Source organism: Triturus cristatus, chromosome 1_1 (genome assembly GCF_964204655.1).
Source record: "Triturus cristatus chromosome 1_1, aTriCri1.1, whole genome shotgun sequence".
Classification (NCBI taxonomy): Eukaryota; Metazoa; Chordata; class Amphibia; order Caudata; family Salamandridae; genus Triturus; species Triturus cristatus.
This window is the reverse complement of record NC_140579.1, coordinates 745,377,170-745,393,422: the sequence shown is the minus strand read 5'-3', so window position 1 is coordinate 745,393,422 and position 16,253 is coordinate 745,377,170. Positions and strand designations below refer to the sequence as shown.

Sequence of the window (16,253 nt, the reverse complement as noted above, 5' to 3'; positions counted from 1 at the left end):
AGAATAGGTGTTAGTGATAGTCAGAAATGTAGCATGTGTGCAATATTGACTAGATTGTCTGAAGCCACCTTCAACTAAAACTGTTAAATTTGTCCCAGTAGTCACTCTGACATTTCTTTTGTTCTTCAGGAAATTCGTGGGTTCAGACTACCAGTCAATGATTACACTATTCTAATTTCTTGGAAACTTTGCTCCTTCATTAAAATTTCCAAGAAATGATAAAAGTTTGGATGAAGCTTTCCAATTGATTTATTGTGCCATCCCTCTATGGCATTATTGGTCTTCGCTCCTCTGTCTAAGCAGGTCGTGTAACAGTTCCACCACTTTACAGGAAACCTTGGATCCCTCCCGCGACCTGATCTGCTTAGATGGCCAATCCATGTGTCCTCAATGTAATTTAGTAGGGCACCCAATTTATGTCCATTTGCAGTAAAATACTCAGATTCAGTAATTGATGTGTAGTATTCATCCACACAGTCAGGAAGACCAAAGCACAAGGCAGTTAGTTTTTTTCACATAAATTGCAGTTTACTGTCTGATATGTAATCCTCAACTAAGGATGATTTCTGAATTTTTCTCCAATACGCCTGTGAAAAGTGAAAAAAGCATCCTTGAAATTGGGTATCAGAATACATTTTGGTTATGGTGTTAATCATGGATAATTCAAAACCAATGAGCACTTTTCTAGGACTTTTATTTTGTGTTTTAGATTTTTCCACTGTTAAAAATTCTGTGTTGAGGTTTACTTATCAGTTAGTAAACTGTATACTAGGGAACTACAGTGTTATCAACGTAGGATGGGGTGTGGATTTAAACGTCCCATCCATCATCCAAATATCTCTAGTCTGCAATTTTACCAGGTTATGGGGTGTGCTAAAGATTAGTAACCTTTTCTGAGGGTATTTGTTGTCATACAAATAAAAGGTTTCATTAGTAACGGTAACAGTTAGGTTAAGAGGAATGTTAATATCAGAGTATGTTTGGAAAGTTATACGTTGGGGGTTACTTGCCTGTTTTTTTCTCTGTATAATTCTGCGTAAATTTGGGATTGTGGGCATACAACTTGCTACATGTATAGGAATGTGTTGGGATACCTCCCTCAAAATTGCACCACAGGGTTCAGTGGAGGTGGATGCAAGTTCTTTCATTTAGTTTGTTTTTTCTAACCTCAATCTCCATTGCAGAGGCAGAGAGGTTATGCTCTGTGGTCCTTTCAACAGTGTCACCGGGAGTAACTGCTCTGCCTGTTCAATTGAATGAGTAATACTGCACACACCTCCAATGAGGATAGAGGATATAGAAAAAGATCTACACTCCTATACTGAATATCTTACTAAACGTAAAGTAGATAAACTAAAGAAAGATATCCGGTTTTTCAGCAAGGAGTCCACCTATCCCTATCTAACAGATCAATACTATAGACAACCTGAAGGTGGTCAGTATGATCAATTCTCAAACCGGCAATATAATTATGGAAAAAAAGTCATCACTTTTTCTGAGTCTTCAGACTCTGAAAATGAGGGGCAACAAGGAGCTCAGGGATTCCAAAATGCAAGATTCAACTCTGGTAGACAGCGATCCACACTTCCTTTTTTAGGGAGATGCTACAACAGGCGGGGGAAATGGAGAACTCAATATCAACCAAGGTTTCAATCCAATCCACAGATGAACTCCAATCAATTCCAAGCACATCAACAAATGGACTACGATCAATTTCTGGTGACACGGAATTCAAGATATTGGAGAGAATAGAGCAAACACCTGCCTTCAATCTCAGTAGCTCGTCTTTATCAGCATCTACCTTGTCTTTATTATCTAAAGGCCTCACTTTTGTACCACACTCAGGTCTAAATAAATTTGAGTTATTTAGAGATCTCCAGTCCTTTCTTAGAAAGATTAGACTTAGAGTATTCTTTGCAAGTCATGAACACCACAATGTGGAAAATAACCTATCGGGTCTCACATTAAAATCTGCTTTTACCCCCACTATTGATCAATTGCCACCGCAAGTAGGGGTATTTGTGCAGGTACTATATAAGAAATTTGTTAATTTAACTAAACATGTTCAAAGGACTCCCTTCAATCTTGATAAAGAAGAATATAAGTCACTACAAAACCTTAAAAATAGTACAGACAAAACTATTAAAGCTTGTGACAAAGGGGGTGGCATTGTTGTTTTCGACACTACCACATATGTCGCTAAAATGGAATACATGTTGGGAGATACTCGGTTTTATACTCCAATTACCAGAGACCCAACTAAAACGATTGCAGCTAAGATACGCAAAATCACTGATCGAGCACTGAGAGACGGAGAGATTTGTGATAAAGAGTGGAATTTTCTGAATGTTGACAACCCTAGGTTAGCCAGTATTTATAGCATTCCTAAAATTCACAAAAGTGAAAAGGATCCTCCTCTAAGACCTATTGTAACAACTATAGGGTCGGTTACAGAACCATTAGCTAAATATGTGGACGCGCTGCTTTGCCCATATGTTTCCCGGACACCTGCCTTTGTACAAGATACCAGACATATCATCAACTTAGTTGAAGGTACTACGTTTTGCCCTATGACTCAATTTCTAGTAACTATGGACATTGAGTCTTTGTACAGTAACATCCCCATAGATGGAGCAATTGAAGCTGTACACTGGTTTATCAAGGCCTATAATATCATAGGCCCCACTGTTTTCATTCTGGAATGTCTTAAAATAGTATTATCTGATAACATCTTTGAGTTCAAGGGTCAACTATATAAGCAAAGTCAAGGTGTAAGTATGGGCGCTTCCTGCGCACCTACGGTGGCGAATATTTACATGTCTTTGTTTGAAAACAAGTTTATCTTCAATGAGATTGCCCCTTTCTTTGAATCTGTGACCAAATGGTCAAGGTTCATAGATGACGTCTTTTTTGTCTGGATCGATGTTGAAGAAAATCTTCAGCATTTTCTAGAATGGATCAATTTATGTGACTCTAAAATCCGTTTCACATATACCATCAGTTCTAAACAGGTGGAATATCTGGATGTACTTATTAAGCATGAATCAGGGATCCTGGCAGTGGATTTATTTATTAAGCCGACTGCCAGGAATACCCTGTTACATTATGACAGTTTTCACCCTGTTACACAGAAAAATAGCATCCCTTTCGGTGAATTTTTGCGTCTTAGACGCAATTGCACCAGTATAATGGATTTTGACACCAAGGCGATAGCCATGAAAACTAAATTTCAGAATAGAGGCTACCCTCTGAAGATCATCAGAGATTCATACAAGCGAGCCCGGTTTTTTGACCGTCAACACTTGTTGACTCAAAGGCAGAGCACACAAGACCCTTCTTTAGTGTTTATTGCCCGTCACTCTATGCTAAATGATAGGATTAGACACGCGGTTTATTCTAGCTGGCAAATACTCAATGTGGACACATTGACTACAGATGTTATGCCTAAACCCTTGTTTGCTTTTAGGCGCAATAAAAATCTCAAAGACTATATAGTCAATTCTCGTATGAACAACATTGTCCCATCATATCAGACTAGTTTAACAGGGATGCAACCAGTGGTTGGTACATACAAATGTACTAGTTGCAAATCATGCGTGTCAGCAATAGAAGGCCCAACATTCCGGTTCAACAATCAGGTTTTAACCTCTACTAGTTTGAGTAATTGTAAGACATCCAATGTCATTTATCTGATAGTATGTCCATGCAGCCTTGGATATGTAGGCGAAACAAGCAGAGCCCTTAATGTAAGACTAACTGAGCATAGGTCCGCCATACGGACAAAAAAGGTTGTGGCCCCAATGGTCATACATTATCTGGAACAGAATCACCAACCTGATGACATGCAGTGGTATGTCATTGAAAAGATCACACAGAAAGTAGGAACTAACATGGATAGCATCAGAAAATTCAGAGAAGTGTACTGGATTTTTACCCTGGGTACAGCTATTAGGGGATTAAATTTGGCAATTCCATGGGACCAAGCAATCAAGTAAAGTTGCTTGGCCCAGATAATCCCTCCGTGATTTTTCATCTCTGAGTTATCTTTGATCCTTCATCTGGTTGTGATCGATATATGTATTTTCAGCCATCTTTATTGTGCCATGTGTGTCGAGCCGTGGTTCGCTCGTGTCATCACGTGTTCTGCTGCTCTGGATGGACATTGTCATGGACAAGGTCCTCACGTTAGATAACAACGATCTGCTAACGTAGCATTTTTAGCTACATGTTATTCTTTTTAAATCAACCACCGGATGGGTGCTTTGTCACCGAAGGATGTCGATTTTTCTGCAGGGTTGCTCGTCTGCAGCACATTATAACAAATGAGAACTTTCTCTCAGTAAATCCTATGTGTGTCTCAAACACAATACCATATTCCAAGATGGCCGCGATATTGGTGTTTGAAACTCTAGCTAGACATAGACGCGTCTACTAAACACGTCATTACAAGGGTGTACCGGATTGTTTTAATCATATAAAAGACATCGCATGGCGTGCGTTCATTTCCGTACAGCGACATAATGGAAGCAGATCCGTGTATCCTTGCCGCAATTCCGGTACATACTAGTGGGTTTGTTCACTGCCATCTGGTCAGCTAGTTACCGTATGTGTCTCTTTTACGCATAGACAGGATTCTGTAAAGGAGGTTAAAGTTGATGGTTGCAATTACGCTAATACTTGGGTTTAGACCATATTTATACATGTTTTTTCACAGTCTTCAGTTCGCCAATATTTTATAATTAGTGCTTGAGATAATTTATATCAGGCACTGAGTAAGTTTCACATCTTTACGCATAAATTTATCAATATTATGCGTCTATTACATATTCTTTAGCGGGAAGACTAAAATAAAATAACGGGCCATTTTTGTCAGTTACTAAAGGCTAAGGTCCTTAAGCATGTTAACCATTTACATTATGGATGATCTAGGTTTCATCATTTTTCATTTTATCTTATCTTGAATTTTATGTTTTGATTGTAGAAGTTACCGTGTTTGCCATTTGAACCCCAGGATATCGACTGAGGCCTTAGGCGTATATCCACTGATCTTCAGCATGAGACATGACTCTACAAGCATTAATAATTTTTGGAATGTGAAATTTGGTGTACAAGTCTTTCTAGAGATCGTGGTGCATTTTTTATCACATATAGCAGAGGATTTATCTATCATCAAGCCTCACTTGCCTGTATACCGGGTATGTATGACTAGTCAGGTTGTGTTTACAAAACGGATTCTGAATCTAAATATCCCATTGAAGATTATTTACTCTAGAAATACAAGGGTGACATCGTTAATGAGGAGACTTATTTCATTTTTTTAGAATTTCATATTGACTGAATGAGAGTCATATGCTAGTATACTCGGACTTATACCAGCCCTTTGTCGCAATCCACTTCAATTTGGTAAGAGCTTGCGACGCCCACTCATCATTTATTATTATTAGTTTTCAGTATTATTTCTCCTTTCATTCATGGGATCTCAGAGACACTATATTATTGAGTATAGTTTAATTATAATCATATATCCTTTTATTTTTCTTTGAAGATTATTTATGATTATTCGCTGGCTTCATGATCAAGTAATTTTCCGCTTCTTGAACGAATAATTTACCACGCTATAGGTAGGAGCCATACCATATCTCTCTTATATTGTTTTAGTATTCTTTATTTTCTCCTCTAATCTTCCCACTTTCATAATGGATACATGTGTTTGTTTCTTGTATTATCTGTCAGTTATTCACTTGGATGTTGGAGTTTCACGACACCAATTGGGTGTGGGTTCACGGACTTGTTCAGTGTTTGTTACTGTTTTAAACATAATAATTCCCTAGTTGGGATGGAGTCATTTGACTCATCTATTAATTGTTAATGAAGCTCTGTAACTTCAGAGTGAAATTGTGAATATCAACAGGTTTTAATTAAATTGTTCTTCCGTTTTCTCTTTTTTGGTCAATAAATAACACTGTCTTTTTACAGTAATCACTGACAAGAATATTCTGAAGAAGGCTTTGCCGAACGCGTCATAATTTCATATTTTTGTGTACTTGTTCAGTGTTTTATAATCTTATATTTTCATGTACTTGTTCAGTGTTTTCATGCCATTGAATAGATTCTTTATTAACTGAATTATTCATTCATTCTTGTGATGTGTTTAATGGTTGATCATTGATTATCCTATGGATGTGTTTTTCACAACAAAATCTACTCTTTGATTGAACAACAATAATCATGTATATAAAAGTATTTATCATGCATATTAACAAAGCAATGAATACAAAAAAAGAATATTAAATAAAAAATATTAATTCTAATTAATTTTTGTCATACAATTATATTGATTTTTGTTGTGTCTCTGGAGTTACCGCGCTTTGTGCTATTTTATCCTTGCACGGAGCCTGGTGCCTTTTTGCCTTTTCCATACATTATATTTCCCTGCCAAGGCTCATCCTTTTTGCAGGGGACCCCTTCTGTTTTCCAAATACACACCTCCAATGACTCCTGGGCTAAGTTAATCTCTCCTTACAATAAAGGTAGTCACCGGGCTTTAGGAGTCAATTTCTTCTTTGGGATTTCACATAGGTGGCTTGTCTTCCTGATGCCATTATGTATATGTCTGTTAAAGAAGGGAGAAACAGAGTTTATGTATTTTTTTTAAATAAACGTTTAAACTTCCCAATTTGTTTTTGTTAGTTCTACATGTTTGACTATCTATATTTCAGAATACATGTTTTACAATGTTTTGCTGTGCTTTTCTAATTTGATATTGTTTATTGATTACAACCTGCAAAAAAAGGTTAATAGTTATTTGGTTGTATATTGAGTTTTTTAGGAACATGCGGTTTATTACATTGTTTTATTTAGATTTTACCTGCTGTGATTTTGTAATATGGTTTGTTGTTGATTCCTGTTAAAAGATAAAGAGGCATTTCGTATAGTTAAAGTAGTATGCCTCACCCTAGTAAGGTTCCTTTGTTTGCCCTTTTGCTAGTGTAGGTTGGCATCTTCAGCTGTTTTTGTTAATTTAGTTTCTGGGTGATGTTGAGTAGGTCTAAAAGAAAAGTGGATTTTTAATGATTGATGGTTGCTTGGCTTTTTGCTTTCTAAAAATAAATGTTTTTGTTAGTTTTGGTTGCAACATTAGGTTTTTCAAACATTTTACCCGTGAGAGGTCTTCTGCTTGTTGAACAAGTGCTTGAGAAGATGTTTTGTAGTCCAGTTGATGGATTTGATTGTATTGATTTTAGATGGAGATTATTCAAGCTGCGTTAAAAGATGTATAATGCCTGTATGTATTCACTTTGTTTGTTTACATTTAGTACAGCAAAAAGTGACCAGCACCTTTCATGAGGCAAGCACCCTGTGGAGTTAGAATATTAACTATGCCCTCCACCAGAGACCAGCACCTACCCTGAGCAAGCACACAGTGGGGTTCGAATAATTATTTTTACCCCCGCCAATGACCAGCACCTTCCCTGAGGCAAGCACCCTGCAGAGTTAGAATAGTAAGTTTGCCCCCACCACTGACCAGAACCTTTCTCTGAGGCTAAGACCCTTCAGAGTTAGAATAGTAAGTTTGCCCCACACCACTGACCTGCACCTTCCCTGAGGCAAACACCTGTCAGAGTTATAATAGTAATTTTGCCCCCCGCCACTGACCAGCACCTTCCCAGAGGTAAGCACCTTGCTGAGTTACAATAGTAATTTTGCCTCAGACTACTGCCCAGCATCTTTCATTACATACATTATTTATTTAAAAGTCAAACTTGTGTAAAGTTTTTAGGTTATAAAACTACTTTAGCATAAACTTACTGATGGAGTTCTTCAGAGATTTAAATTAATTTTGGTACGTGTATGTCTCTCTTCAAAGTGTGAATGTATTAGAAATAAAAATGAAATTTTGGATTGAGATTTTTTTTGTTTAAATTTAAATCTGATTTATGTTAAACATTCACTTACTTTTTTCAGAAGATGAGTACTGTTTTGCTGTACCTGTTTGTCCAATGTCTGCGAATTTACTATATTTGCAATAGCAATTTTTGGTTTAGGTTTATTGATTATTTTGGGGCCGATTCCATTCATGGAAAAAGGCAGTACGAATAGTCGTACGGAGCATTTTCTCCGTACGACTCGTACCAGGTAATCTCATTCTACAACCTAGGACGTACGATTCGTACAGAAAGCCTTTTTCTGTACGAATCGTACAAAAGACCGTACAGCAATATAATACCCACGATTACGATCCGGAAATGCTTGTACGCGACGTCCGTACATATTTCAGCAGCGTTTTCCGGCCCAGCAAGTACGATTCGTACCGACGTCACTACGTACCTCGCTGTGACTACGGGAGCGAAAAACTGCTGGAAAAGCAGAACCCTACACCACGGAACCCCGGTACGCGATGTACAGCCATGAACCCCATCGTACGTGTCATCCGGTCCTCTTGGCCTACGACCTGGTGCACCGCACCTGACGCACACGCCGCAGAAGGTGAGAACAACATTTGTGGGTACGGTGCATACAATACATGTACCCCTACGGCGCCATGACAACAGTGGTACGGACCGTACCCATGCATGAATGCGTGGGTACGGTGCGTACCACACATACCCCTATGTCACCATGACAACAGTGGCACGTACCCCCACTGCGCCATGACAACAGTGGTACGGACCGTACCCACGCATGAATGCGTGGGTACGGTGCGTACCACACATACCCCTACGGCACCATGACAACAGTGGTACGGACCGTACCCACGCATGAATACGTGGGTACGTGTGTACCCCTACGGCCCCATGAGTACTCAGGTACGGACCGTACCCACGCATATATGCGTGTGTACGGTCCGTACCACACGTACCCCGTTACGGCAGCAGGAAAATTTGTATACGAGGATACGCCAGGAATGGGGGCATAGAGGACTGGCCCAGCATGTTATCTTCAAATTGTTGTGTGTGTAGGTCCTGGCCAGCAGTGTACAGCTCCAAGGGGATGCGTGGGTGGGTGCAGAGGCCTCCCAGCAGTGGACAGACATATGAGGGGTGGGTGCATATCACTACCAGCAGTGGAAAGACATATGAGGGGTGGGTGCATATCACTACCAGCAGTGTCCAGACATATGAGGGGTGGGTGCAGAGGACTCCCAGCAGTGGACAGACATATGAGGGGTGGGTGCAGAGGACTCCCAGCAGTGTCCAGACATATGAGGGGTGGGTGCAAAGGACTCCCAGCAGTGTCCAGAAATATGAGGGGTGGGTGCATATCACTACCAGCAGTGTCCAGACATATGAGGGGTGGGTGCAGAGGACTCCCAGCAGTGTCCAGACATATGAGGGGTGGGTGCAGAGGACTCCCAGCAGTGGACAGACATATGAGGGGTGGGTGCATATCACTACCAGCAGTGGACAGACATATGAGGGGTGGGTGCATATCACTACCAGCAGTGTCCAGACATATGAGGGGTGGGTGCAGAGGACTCCCAGCAGTGTCCAGACATATGAGGGTTGGGTGCAGAGGACTCCCAGCAGTGGACAGACATATGAGGGGTGGGCGCATATCACTACCAGCAGTGGACAGACATATGAGGGGTGGGTGCATATCACTACCAGCAGTGTCCAGACATATGAGGCGTGGGTGCAGAGGACTACCAGCAGTGTCCAGACATATGAGGGGTGGGTGCAGAGGAACCCCAGCAGTGGACAGACATATGAGGGGTGGGTGCAGAGGACTCCCAGCAGTGTCCAGACATATGAGGGGTGGGTGCAGAGGACTCCCAGCAGTGGACAGACATATGAGGGGTGGATGCATATCACTACCAGCAGTGGACAGACATATGAGGGGTGGGTGCATATCACTACCAGCAGTGGACAGACATATGAGGGGTGGGTGCAGAGGACTACCAGCAGTGTCCAGACATATGAGGGGTGGGTGCAGAGGACTCCCAGCAGGGTCCAGACATATAAGGGGTGGGTGCATATCACTACCAGCAGTGTCCTGACATATGAGGGGTGGGTGCGGAGGACTCTCAGCAGTGTCCAGACATATGAGGGGTGGGTGCAGAGGACTCCCAGCAGTGTCCAGACATATAAGGGGTGGGTGCATATCACTACCAGCAGTGTCCTGACATATGAGGGGTGGGTTCGGAGGACTCTCAGCAGTGTCCAGACATATGAGGGGTGGGTGCAGAGGACTCCCAGCAGTGTCCAGACATATGAGGGGTGGGTGCATACCACTACCAGCAGTGTCCAGACGTATGAGGGGTGGGTGCAGAGGACTACCAGCAGTGTACAGACATATGAGGGGTGGGTGCAGAGGACTCCCAGCAGGGTCCAGACATATGAGGGGTGGGTGCAGAGGACTCCCAGCAGTGTCCAGACATATGAGGGGTGGGTGCAGAGGCCTACCAGCAGTGTACAGACATATGAGGGGTGGGTGCAGAGGACTCCCAGCAGTGTCCAGACATAGAGGGGTGGGTGCATATCACTACCAGCAGTGTCCAGACATATGAGGGGTGGGTGCAGCGGACTCCCAGCAGTGTCCAGACATATGAGGGGTAGGTGCAGAGGACTCCCAGCAGTGTCCAGACATATGAGGGGTGGGTGCCTATCACTACCAGCAGTGTCCAGACATTTGAGGGGTGGGTGCAGAGGACTACCAGCAGTGTACACACATATGAGGGGTGGGTGCAGAGGACTCCCAGCAGTGTCCAGACATATGAGGGGTGGGTGCATATCACTACCAGCAGTGTCCAGACATATGAGGGGTGGGTGCAGAGGACTCCCAGCAGTGTCCAGACATATAAGGGGTGGGTGCATATCACTACCAGCAGTGTCCTGACATATGAGGGGTGGGTGCGGAGGACTCTCAGCAGTGTCCAGACATATCAGGGGTGGGTGCAAAGGACTCCCAGCAGTGTCCAGACATATGAGGGGTGGGTGCATATCACTACCAGCAGTGTCCAGACATATGAGGGGTGGGTGCAGAGGACTCCCAGCAGTGTCCAGACATATGAGGGGTGGGTGCAGAGGACTCCCAGCAGTGGACAGACATATGAGGGGTGGGTGCATATCACTACCAGCAGTGGACAGACATATGAGGGGTGGGTGCATATCACTACCAGCAGTGTCCAGACATATGAGGGGTGGGTGCAGAGGACTCCCAGCAGTGTCCAGACATATGAGGGTTGGGTGCAGAGGACTCCCAGCAGTGGACAGACATATGAGGGGTGGGCGCATATCACTACCAGCAGTGGACAGACATATGAGGGGTGGGTGCATATCACTACCAGCAGTGTCCAGACATATGAGGCGTGGGTGCAGAGGACTACCAGCAGTGTCCAGACATATGAGGGGTGGGTGCAGAGGAACCCCAGCAGTGGACAGACATATGTGGGGTGGGTGCAGAGGACTCCCAGCAGTGTCCAGACATATGAGGGGTGGGTGCAGAGGACTCCCAGCAGTGGACAGACATATGAGGGGTGGATGCATATCACTACCAGCAGTGGACAGACATATGAGGGGTGGGTGCATATCACTACCAGCAGTGGACAGACATATGAGGGGTGGGGGCAGAGGACTACCAGCAGTGTCCAGACATATGAGGGGTGGGTGCAGAGGACTCCCAGCAGTGTCCAGACATATAAGGGGTGGGTGCATATCACTACCAGCAGTGTCCTGACATATGAGGGGTGGGTGCGGAGGACTCTCAGCAGTGTCCAGACATATGAGGGGTGGGTGCAGAGGACTCCCAGCAGTGTCCAGACATATAAGGGGTGGGTGCATATCACTACCAGCAGTGTCCTGACATATGAGGGGTGGGTTCGGAGGACTCTCAGCAGTGTCCAGACATATGAGGGGTGGGTGCAGAGGACTCCCAGCAGTGTCCAGACATATGAGGGGTGGGTGCATACCACTACCAGCAGTGTCCAGACATATGAGGGGTGGGTGCAGAGGACTACCAGCAGTGTACAGACATATGAGGGGTGGGTGCAGAGGACTCCCAGCAGGGTCCAGACATATGAGGGGTGGGTGCAGAGGACTCCCAGCAGTGTCCAGACATATGAGGGGTGGGTGCAGAGGCCTACCAGCAGTGTACAGACATATGAGGGGTGGGTGCAGAGGACTCCCAGCAGTGTCCAGACATAGAGGGGTGGGTGCATATCACTACCAGCAGTGTCCAGACATATGAGGGGTGGGTGCAGAGGACTCCCAGCAGTGTCCAGACATATGAGGGGTAGGTGCAGAGGACTCCCAGCAGTGTCCAGACATATGAGGGGTGGGTGCCTATCACTACCAGCAGTGTCCAGACATTTGAGGGGTGGGTGCAGAGGACTACCAGCAGTGTACACACATATGAGGGGTGGGTGCAGAGGACTCCCAGCAGTGTCCAGACATATGAGGGGTGGGTGCATATCACTACCAGCAGTGTCCAGACATATGAGGGGTGGGTGCAGAGGACTCCCAGCAGTGTCCAGACATATAAGGGGTGGGTGCATATCACTACCAGCAGTGTCCTGACATATGAGGGGTGGGTGCGGAGGACTCTCAGCAGTGTCCAGACATATCAGGGGTGGGTACAGAGGACTCCCAGAAGTGTCCAGACATATAAGGGGTGGGTGCATATCACTACCAGCAGTGTCCTGACATATGAGGGGTGGGTGCAGAGGACTCCCAGCAGTGTCCAGACATATGAGGGGTGGGTGCAGAGGACTACCAGCAGTGTACAGACATATGAGGGGTGGGTGCAGAGGACTCCCAGCAGTGTCCAGACATAGAGGGGTGGGTGCATATCACTACCAGCAGTGTCCAGACATATGAGGGGTGGGTGCAGAGGACTCCCAGCAGTGTCCAGACATATGAGGGGTGGGTGCAGAGGACTCCCAGCAGTGTCCAGACATATGAGGGGTGGGTGCCTATCACTACCAGCAGTGTCCATACATATGAGGGGTGGGTGCAGAGGACTACCAGCAGTGTACAGACATATGAGGGGTGGGTGCAGAGGACTCCCAGCAGTGTCCAGACATATGAGGAGTGGGTGCATATCACTACCAGCAGTGTCCAGACATATGAGGGGTGGGTGCAGAGGACTCCCAGCAGTGTCCAGACATATAAGGGGTGGGTGCATATCACTACCAGCAGTCTCCTGACATATGAGGTGTGGGTGCGGAGGACTCTCAGCAGTGTCCAGACATATGAGGGGTGGGTGCAGAGGACTCCCAGCAGTGTCCAGACATATAAGGGGTGGGTGCATATCACTACCAGCAGTGTCCTGACATATGAGGGGTGGGTGCGGAGGACTCTCAGCAGTGTCCAGACATATGAGGGGTGGGTGCCGAGGACTCCCAGCAGTGTCCAGACATAGAGGGGTGGGTGCATATCACTACCAGCAGTGTCCAGACATATGAAGGGTGGGTGCAGAGGACTCCCAGCAGTGTCCATACATATGAGGGGTGGGTGCAGAGGACTCCCAGCAGTGTCCAGACATATGAGGGGTGGTTGAAGAGGACTCCCAGCAGTGTCCAGACATATGAGGGGTGGGTGCAGAGGACTACCAGCAGTGTACAGACATATGAGGGGTGGGTGCAGAGGACTCCCAGCAGTGTCCAGACATAGAGGGGTGGGTGCATATCACTACCAGCAGTGTCCAGACATATGAGGGGTGGGTGCAGAGGACTCCCAGCAGTGTCCAGACATATGAGGGGTGGGTGCAGAGGACTCCCAGCAGTGTCCAGACATGTGAGGGGTGGGTGCCTATCACTACCAGCAGTGTCCAGACATATGAGGGGTGGGTGCAGAGGACTACCAGCAGTGTACAGACATATGAGGGGTGGGTGCAGAGGACTCCCAGCAGTGTCCAGACATAGAGGGGTGGGTGCATATCACTACCAGCAGTGTCCAGACATATGAGGGGTGGGTGCAGAGGACTCCCAGCAGTGTCCAGACATATGAGGGGTGGGTGCAGAGGACTCCCAGCACTGTCCAGACATATGAGGGGTGGGTGCAGAGGACTCCCAGCAGTGCCCAGACATATGAGGGGTGGGTGCAGAGGACACCCAGCAGTGGACAGACATATGAGGGGTGGGTGCAGAGGACTCCCAGCAGTGCCCGGACATATGAGGGGTGGGTGCATATCACTACCAGCAGTGTCCAGACATATGAGGGGTGGGTGCAGAGCACTTCCACCAGTGGACAGACATATGAGGGGTGGGTGCAGAGGACTACCAGCAGTGTCCAGACGTATGAGGGGTGGGTGCAGAGGACTCCCAGCAGTGTTCAGACATATGAGGGGTGGGTGCATATCACTACCAGCAGTGTCCAGACATATGATGGGTGGGTGCAGAGGACTCCCAGCAGTGCCCAGACATATGAGGGGTGGGTGCAGAGGACTCCCAGCAGTGGACAGACATATGAGCGGTGGGTGCAGAGGACTACCAGCAGTGTCCAGACATATGAGGGGTGGGTGCAGAGGACTACCAGCAGTGTCCAGACTTATGAGGGGTGGGTGCAGAGGACTCCCAGCAGTGTCCAGAAATATGAGGGGTGGGTGCATATCACTACCAGCAGTGGAAAGACATATGAGGGGTGGGTGCAGAGGACTCCCAGCAGTGCCCAGACATATGAGGGGTGGGTGCAAAGGACTCCCAGCAGTGGACAGACATATGAGCGGTGGGTGCATATCACTACCAGCAGGGAACAGACATATGAGGGGTGGGTGCAGAGGACTCCCAGCAGTGCCCAGACATATGAGGGGTGGGTGCAGAGGACTCTCAGCAGTGGACAGACATATGAGGGGTGGGTTCATATCACTACCAGCAGTGGACAGACATATGAGGGGTGGGTGCAGAGGACTCCCATCAGTGCCCAGACATATGAGGGGTGGGTGTAGAGGACTCCCAGCAGTTCCCAAATATATGAGGGGTGGGTGCATATCACTACCAGCAGTGGACAGACATATGAGGGGTGGGTGCAGAGGACTCCCAGCAGTGAACACACACATGAGGGGTGGGTGCAGAGGACTCCCAGCAGTGTCCAGACATATGAGGGGTGGATGCAGAGGACACCCAGCAGTGTCCAGACATATGAGAGGTGGGTGCATATCACTCCCAGCAGTGTCCAGACATATGAGGGGTGGGTGCAGAGGACTACCAGCAGTGGAAAGACATATGAGGGGTGGGTGCAGAGGACTCCCAGCAGTGTCCAGACATATGAGGGGTGGGTGCAGAGGACTCCCAGCAGTGTCCAGACTTATGAGGGGTGGGTGCAGAGGACTCCCAGCAGTGGAAAGACATATGAGGGGTGGGTGCAGAGGACTCCCAGCAGTGGAAAGACATATGAGGGGTGGGTGCATATCACTACCAGCAGTGGACAGACATATGAGAGGTGGGTGCAGAGGACTCCCAGCAGTGGACAGACATATGAGGGGTGGGTACAGAGGACTCCCAGCAGTGGACAGACATATGAGGGTTGGGTGCATATCACTACCAGCAGTGGACAGACATATGAGAGGTGGGTGCAGAGCACTCCCAGCAGTGGACAGACATATGAGGGGTGGGTGCAGAGGACTCCCAGAAGTGTCCAGACATATGAGGGGTGGGTACAGAGGACTCCCAGCAGTGGACAGAAATATGAGGGGTGGGTGCTGAGGACTCCCAGCAGTGCCCAGACATATGAGGGGTGGGTGCAGAGGACTCCCAGCAGTGGACAGACATATGAGGGGTGGGTGCAGAGGACTCCCAGCAGTGGACAGACATATGAGGGTTGGGTGCATATCACTACCAGCAGTGGACAGACATATGAGGGGTGGGTGCAGAGGACTCCCAGCAGTGGACAGATATATGAGAGGTGGGTGCAGAGGACTCCCAGCAGTGGACAGACATATGAGGGGTGGGTGCATATCACTACCAGCAGTGTCCAGACATATGAGGGGTGGGTGCAGAGCACTCCCAGCAGTGGACAGACATATGAGGGGTGGGTGCAGAGGACTACCAGCAGTGTCCAGACATATGAGGGGTGGGTGCCTATCACTACCAGCAGTGTCCAGACATATGAGGGGTGGGTGCAGAGGACTACCAGCAGTGTACAGACATATGAGGGGTGAGTGCAGAGGACTCCCAGCGGTGTCCAGACATAGAGGGGTGGGTGCATATCACTACCAGCAGTGTCCAGACATATGAGGGGTGGGTGCAGAGGACTCCCAGCAGTGTCCAGACATATGAGCGGTGGGTGCAGAGGACTCCCAGCAGTGTCCAGACATAT

General features: G+C 46.7%; 1 long non-coding RNA gene across 1 annotated transcript in view; it reads left to right on the top strand.

The window, feature by feature from the left end:
* Positions 1-16,253, top strand: part of LOC146870984 (uncharacterized) — a 451,776-nt gene that overhangs the window by 400,234 nt on the left and 35,289 nt on the right. The window lies entirely within an intron of this gene.